The sequence below is a fragment of the Capsicum annuum genome, chromosome 1 (assembly GCF_002878395.1).
Source record: "Capsicum annuum cultivar UCD-10X-F1 chromosome 1, UCD10Xv1.1, whole genome shotgun sequence".
NCBI lineage: Eukaryota > Viridiplantae > Streptophyta > Magnoliopsida > Solanales > Solanaceae > Capsicum > Capsicum annuum.
Genome location: NC_061111.1, coordinates 184018829 through 184027236, shown reverse-complemented (window position 1 = coordinate 184027236; position 8408 = coordinate 184018829). Strand labels below are relative to the sequence as shown.

At 29.6% G+C, this 8408-nt stretch overlaps 1 long non-coding RNA gene across 1 annotated transcript; it reads left to right on the top strand.

The window, feature by feature from the left end:
• Positions 1-3384: 3384 nt before the first annotated feature.
• On the top strand, positions 3385-7150 carry LOC124896537. The gene is made up of 2 exons (XR_007052934.1): positions 3385-3774; positions 6415-7150. It is a non-coding gene; the product is annotated as an uncharacterized LOC124896537 (long non-coding RNA).
• The last annotated feature ends 1258 nt before the right edge of the window (positions 7151-8408 follow it).

The following is an 8408-nucleotide window of genomic DNA, read 5'->3' as shown; positions in this document are numbered from 1 at the left end:
TGATGATTCGTTGTGCGACGGTGGCAGATCTCGCCGAAAGAGGAGAAATAGAGGCGGCGGTGATTTCGCGAGGGCCGTTGTTGGCTCGTTGGTTGGTCGTTGTTGAGGCTAGTTGGAGCGGTAGAGAGGAGGAAGAAGACGGAAGGGAGATCGGAGAGGAGGCTCACCGGCCAACCGGCAGGCTGCTCCGACAGTGGAACCATGGTTGATTTAGAGAGAAGGGAGAGAATATAGAGAGAGAAAGAGTAGGGGGGGGGGGGGAGACTGTTTTGGGAAAATTAGGTTTAGGGTTTCTTTGGTCTTAAAAGGAAAGAAAGGGATCCTTTGATCTCAGATGTCATATTAGTTTTGATCGACGGTTGAGATTTAAAGGTTTGAATAATTGATTAAAATTTAAATATAATTTAAAAATGAGTCACCAAATTGGCTTTGATTGTAATAAAAGGACTAAAATTATAATTACTTGGGTAAAAATTGAGGCTAAAGATAAATAAATTAGGCAAAGATTTCAATTTAGGCTATTATTAAAAAAATATTAGGGATAATAAATAAATAAAAATAACAAATAACAAATGCTAATAACAATAACATTAATAATAAATAATAAAGAATAAAGAATACAAATTGACTATAATTGTAGTATCGGGAGTTCAAAATTTAAAGATTTAAAGATTGAGAATTTGATCAAAATTTGCGTAAATTTTCAATTGAGTCTCAAATTGACTATAATTGTAGTATCAGGAGGTCAAAATAATAAGACATCGATATCAAAATAAACTAAACATGTAAAAATTAATGTAAAAATTAATGTTATATGAAATTATCGATAGTAGTAATAATAAAGACAATGCATTTATAAATTGTGAGTGTGCACATTTACGTAAAAATAAATAAATATTAATAAAAATTATGTAAAATGTCGAATTTGAATTAATAAATTTGTGAAAAATGATAATTTAATAAATGTGGAAATGATGAAAAAAATAGTAAGACGTCGATATTAAAATAAACTAAGCATGTAAGAATTAATGTTACGTAAAATTACTATATAAAACAACCACCTGAGAGGAGTATCGTGAGGTCAAAATTGGGTGTCAACACAATTAAACCGATTTAGTCCCACAAATTAGGTGTATAGAGGGTACAGTGTATGCAGACCTTCTTGAAAACCTATTAAAGCTTGAAGATTCTTGTAAAATAAAACACATCATGTAAGATTTTTGCTGCAATTAAGATCTTATTTTTTTTCTTGTTAATTAGTTGCTACTATTTCTATTTTATGCATATTTTCCTATTGGTTAAACAAAAAATCGAACCGTTAAGGACTAAAAATCGATAAAACAAAAATCGATAAAAAAAATACCTTATTGAGTTGATTATTGGTTTAACTTATTTAAAAATTAATAACCTATAAATCAAACCGATAATATTTAAAATCAAATCGAATCGACTGATGCACACCCCTAATTTCAAGGAAAAAATAGTGTAAATTGATTTTAATATTGACCGTTGATCAAATATGATGAACGGTTAAGACTAAAATTGCTGAGATGAGTCAAATTGGGATTAAAAATTGGGTTAAAAATTATTGAATTAGAGATTTCGATTACGTTAATACAACGTATTAATATGATGAATTGTCAATTAATTGGATTCATTATTATAACATCAATAGTGTATTATTACCTCAATCATATAATTTTAACATATTATTCAAAATATTTGGATATATAGATTCAGTTAGCAAGCTTTTAACTATATATACATCGCATACCCGAGTATATTATCTCGTAATAAACGTATTTTATTTCTACTCTGATGAATTATCGTTTAATTTAGCTTACATTATTATATTATAATTTTAAAATATATTATTACCTTGATCAATCGATCGTATGACGTCAATGTATTCAATATATATAGCTGTTTGACTATAAAATTCACAATATGTACTAGATACATCACATACACATGTAAATTACCTCGTAATACAACGTTTTGTATATATACATGATAAATTATCGTTTAGTTTAGCTTATATTATTATATTATAACTTCAACAGTATATTTTTTTAGATCAATCGATTGTATGATATCAATGTATTCAATATATAATTGAATACATTTAATTTTTTTGATATAAAAATTATTTATTTAATAGTAAATTAAAAATCAAATATCGAAGGACAGTGTTGTTTTCATAAAGTTAATTTTTATTTAGTTTTAACAAAAGTGATATTGTCCGTCGATTTTTGAAAAAAATAAATAAATATTAAAAATATTTACAAATTGCGACGGACTACATCGATTTTCTAGAATTAATATTTTAAAAAATAAAAATTATAGCGACGTTGTCCGTCTCTTTTAATAAAAATAATAAAAATAAAAATTAAATTTAAAAAGTGACAGACAACATGACTTTTCAAAAAATTATTTTTTATTCAGTTTTAAAAAAAGTGACGCCATCCGTCGCTTTTTCTAAAAATAAAGAAAAATTAAAAATAATTACAAATTGCAACGGACAGCGTCGCTTTTAATAAAAATAAAAATTAAATTTAAAAAGCGACGGACAACGTCGCTTTTCAAAAAATTAATTTTTATTTAATTTTAACAAAAGAGACATTGTCCGTCACTTTTTGTAAAAAATAAAATAAAAATTTAAATAATTATAAATTGCGACGAACAACGTCGCTTTTCTAGAATTATTAGTTTAAAAAGTAAAAATTATACCGATGTTGTCCGTCGCTTTTAATAAAAATAAAAAAAATAAAAATCAAATTTTAGAATCGACGGACTACGTCGCTTTTTAAAAAATAATAGTAATTATTTTTTAATAAATTACGACGCTGTCCGTTGCTTTTATTAAAAAAAATTATAACTTATTTGTTAATTACTTGACCCAAAAATTCGCGAAAAAAGCGACGGATATTAAGACGTTGGTCGTAGCTTTTAATAAAAAATAATAAAAATTAAAATTAAACTAAAAAAGCAACGGTCAATGTCGCTTTTCTCGTCGCTTTTTAAAGCGACACAGTCCGTCGCTTTTTGGCCAATTTTTAGTAGTGTTTGTTTCTTTGCTCGATATTCTGAACTCCCACTTTAAGTGATTCGAGTTTGTCCCGCTTAGCCATTTCTAAAATAGGAACCAAGAAACAATAAGAATGATTATTTCATTCAATGTGACAACTTGTGTCGCAATTTTTGGTTGAAGTCACAATTTGTTTATGAAAAATTAGGAACTATTTTAGACAAGAATTATATCAAGCCTAATTTATACCCTAAAAAATAAAATTAAAGGCATAATATTTTATACTACAAGATTCTCCATTTTTCTTTTATTAGAGCAATTATAGTGCACAGTAAACACCCTTTTTATATATATATGTACTACAATTTATACTTGTACTGCATGTCAGTACTTTGCTCTGCTTATTAAAGAAAAAAAATGAAGCAGCTTTCTTTTTCTTCTAATGAAGAACAACGCATTGTTGTCTCCTTCTTCTGAAGAATGCCGCCTAAATAACTTTTTTTTTTAATTATTTTTTAAATATTACAACATCAATCACAATCACAAATTAAAGTGAAAGTTCTGATTACTAAAAAAAAAAATTAACGCGTCTGAATGAATCAGCGGTATGTCGACTGGAATAGCGTTGACGCCCAACCGGATTTTAGCGATGCGTCTGACAGGATTTGTCAAAAAAATTCCTCCATGGCGGCGCTTCTAATCAGATCCAAAATTCATACAATCAATTATGAAGATTTTTCTCACAGGTATGTTCATACACAAATTTCTCTTAAACTTAAAAAATAACATGTAAAACGGGGCAATAAACCTGTCTCTAATGCCATTGTTAGTAAATTCGGAGTAAAAAATATAATTAGTATGTACCTTAAATTCGCAGCAAAAATCGATCTTGCAACCGAAAGGATCTTCCCCAAGTCTACTTTGAATCTCTTGGAAAACAAAGTTGTAAAATCACAAACTAAATACCTTAAAACTTCACTGCTTTGCTGTTGTTTTTTGTTTTTCTTTTTGTTACTCTTACTGACCTTTTACGAAGGAAGAGAAGTTGTAATATATTGGGGATATGGAACAGTAACCGTTTCCCCCAAGTTTCAAAACTAAAATTTATCTCTTCTTTTCCCTCTTATTTTGTAAGATAATCCAAAAATAAATAAAAACCGAGTCTGGTCAGATCGGTCCACATGGATGACCCATGACCCATAATTCAACAAATATAATGAAGAATGATTCACTAGTGTGAAATCCGATTTAAAGTTATGTATCTCATTAATGGTTGATAGAAAGATATAACTATAATCCTAAATTAAATGATTTTCAACTATTAATTGTGCAAAAACTTTTCAATTTTATTACGTTGGAAAAGCTATGTCAGTGAAGTTATGTTTTTCTTTCTATTCGAAAATAGACCTGTCAATTGTTGATAGTATAAACAGTTTTTGCCTAGCTATATTTTATCCACAAACTCCAAAAGACTTTTCTATCTTCCAAAGATGGCAACACTAGTTTCGTTAGTATATTATACGATTTGAAATCAACGACAACTAATTATGCGTTTTGTTTGGTATTGAATAGTGAATTTCTAGTAGCATATATTTAGATCATTTTTTTTTAATTTCAGGTTTGAGAGGCATTAGGTCTTTACTATTCTCATGTAATGTTATTTCATGTTTATAATTCTTATACCAAGCTGACCAACATTCATCTAGCGTATGTAAATTAAAATAAAACAATATGATAATAAAGATATCAAAACAATACAATTAAACCTAACCTTGACACAAGAAATTCTTTAAAGCCAACCGATATTCATCTATGACCTGTAAACTATAAAAAAAATATAATAGTGATCACAAAGCTTCGATTTTGATCCAACTAATTCTTCTCTGAGCAAAAATTTTGACTTTAAAGAATGATTTTGAATGAAAACAAAGAAGATATATATACACACATGTTGAATTCTATCATGCTAACAAAAACAGTGAAGAAATTGAGGGTTAGAAAATCAAGCATCCACCATCTAGACATGCAATCGAATCAAGTTAGATGAGCATCAATCATATTCTCCCAATAGGCAAACTAGTTTGTTCTCTAGTTTAACGTACATCTCAATATTTATAGAAGTATTTCCTTAATAGAGTTCTATTTTAGTTGTATTTTTCTAATTGAAGAGTAGAAAAATATTAATTAATTCGCCTACCATATATTTTAGGAGTCCCATACATTTTAGGAAATCTAATAGAAAGAAAAATATTAATTAATTCTCCTACCATATATTTTAGGAGTGTGTTACCGAGGATATGTAGAAATACATGATAGAAAATATGAAGAATGTACAAACAATCATTAAAGTAAATTAAAATCGAGTGTACACATACGTATTTGTAGATGTATAAACAAAGATAGAATTTTACTATAACGTGGGCTCGGATTAAGTTTTAGATGTGCCAGGGCTGCGAAGTGGTTGCTTGATTAATCGACCGTCCTGAATTGCATTGTCAAGATACGAATCATAAAACCCTTTGTGTTGTCTTGCTATTATAAATATTCATTGCCCGAATTTAATTTTGTTATGTATCTGTATACGTAACATCCGTGTTTTTTTTTGGGAAGGCCTCAAAAATTGGCAAGAGTTTCTTCATTGATCATGTATTAATATTTGATATGAAATAAGTACATTTGAGAAAATAAAGTCTGTCTTTTATTATGGGATGACCTCGAAGATCTGACGGAGAGATATTGTCATTGGTCATATAAATAAAAAATATTTGATAAAACTAACTAAATTAATATCAATATCTCACTTCATGGTAATTGACAGACGAAAGAAGATCAAACAATAATAATAAAAATAATAAAAATATAACCTGACTTCACATGTTTTTATATCATGCAAGAATCAATAATAACGTCGATATTGAACTAAAAAGTAGTAACTAAGAAAATTCAAACACAAATAATCAGTAATAATCAACATAGGTCTAGGAAAGAGTTAAGAATATAATACAAAAAATAAATGAAAAACAACTTTGAGAAAATCAACATAGCAACGGCTAAATACAAAAACAATAAAGAAACAACGCCAAGAGTAAATAATATTCCAACGTGATTTCACGGAGAGGCTGAGATTTCACTGAAATTTTCAAATAAAAATCAACATAAATAAGCTAAAGATAAAAATAATAATAATAAACATTCAATCTCAACAATGAAGACAATAATTAATAAAATAATGCTTTAAATGAAAACACCCAAAATAAAGAGAAAGAAAGTTTCACAAAAAATAAAGTATTTTGTTGTTGTGGTTTGTGTTTATTCTCTAACTAAAGTTGTATTTGAGTTTATCGGAGCTCATGGTTTGCTCATTGTTTACTGTCGGAACTCGTCAGAGTTTACATAGCTCGTGATTCAATGAAAGAACGGGTAGAGCTGATGAGTTTATGGCTAGATCTGATTGTGTTGTTATTTTGGGTAACCGATTTTGTTAGTGTGACTGTGAGTTTTGGTTGTGGGTAGTGAAGCTTCAACAGTGGTGATGAACATCAGTATAAAAAGTAAAGGAAAAGGGAGACGGTGTGGTGATGGTGTCGGTGGCGGTCCAGTGATGGGAAAAGAAAGCTAGACGGTGTTGATGGATGGAGGCTCGAATGCGGACATTTGGTTCACTGATGGTGGCTGAACCAGTGGTTGGTTCTTTGGCGGGAGTCGAAGCAGCGAAAATAAGGAATTTTCACCGACGTTGGTGGTTTTCAACTGAAGCCGCGGTTTGCCAGAGAAAGAGGAAGGAGTAAGCAAGGGATGGGGTGGTAGGCGACTGTCCGATAGTTATTTTCGACGGTGGCAGACAGCAGTGGTTGGACTTTGTTGAGAGACAGAGATAAAGAAAAAGGGAGAGAGGAGAGGTTCAATGTGTTTGTATATGTGTATGTGTACTTGTGTGTAAAGGGATAAAAAATATGTATGTATATTTGTGTATATGTGTATTCAAGAAGAAAAAATATGTGCGTGGTAAAGAATATATGTGTGTAGTGCAAAAATATGTGTGGAAGGAAACTATGGGTGTGTATTATATTTTTCGGGGGAAGAAAAAATAAAACAAATTATTTTTTTTTATTTTTGAGAGAGGGGAGAAAGAAGAATGAAATTTTTGTATCTTTTTGTCTTCGACCACCTACTATTTATAATGAAAATTTGCACCCTTATTATCCAATGGATAAAGGGGTGTCCTTTTTTTTTTTTTTTTATATTAGGACACCCTTTGGTCCTTAAGTTACTGACCAAAGAATTTTTCATCCTTTTAACCAACAGACAAAGTTATTGTTTAAACAATAATGACATTGAGTAGTCATTGTCGGATGTGACAAGACATCATTATGTGGTCTTTGTCAGATGTGACAAGACATTATTCCGTGGTCCTTGTCAGATGTGAGAAGGCACCAGTCTATTGTATTATGTATTAAAATAACTGATTTGACTCAGCGTTTGCGGGTTGGAACAAATGTACAAAAGGTATTGATATATAATTACAAAAAAGTGTAAAGAATATTAAAAATATTAAAAAATGTAATTAATTTGAAAATATTGTAAGAATGTGATGTCATGTTGTGCACGTGTGCAGATGATTTTAAAAATGTTAAAAACGATAATGAATTGATAAAAAATCCCAATATACAAAAAATTATTAATAAATTATGAAAAGTAAAAATATGACAACAAATTGATAAAATCCTAAAGTAAGGATGATTATCAATAATTTGTTAAAAATTGTAAAAAATTATGTGAAAATAGTGTTCCCAGTCCTTTGATGATTAGAAAGCTTGAAAGCGTTAATTTTAAGCATGAAGAGGTAAAATTGGATGTCAACAGTTGTCCCCTTTCATTTAAAGACAGTGTAGAAGTCTTCAAATAAAAATATTAACGTGTATTAAATTTTGCTAGATAAAAAATTATTTTTTTATAAACTTCGACCGAACTCTAATTTAGAGTTGCCTACATACCTCAAGTTGCATGAGGATTAGGTCAGATGTAGTTCAAAAGAATAGGCAAATTGCCTCTTGTCCCGTTGTTAAGGGTGGATAATCATGTGAAATAATTATTAAGAGGAGGACTAATTGGGAAAAGAAGTGTTCACATATTTCGATGCTCTTTTTGAAATTGTCCGAGTATCGAGCTGTGAGATGTTAGGGATGCAAAATTGTGTACTTACTGGAGAGAAAAAATAATTATGGGTTTGTGATAACCAAACTCTGCATAGAGCTTCCTACATATCTTTAGTGTTACAAGAATAAGGTCAATGTAGTTCGTGATGAGAAAATAGGAAAAATTTTGAGGCGGTTCTCAAAATTTTCCCAGTGTACTAACATTGGACTCTTTGAATGAAATT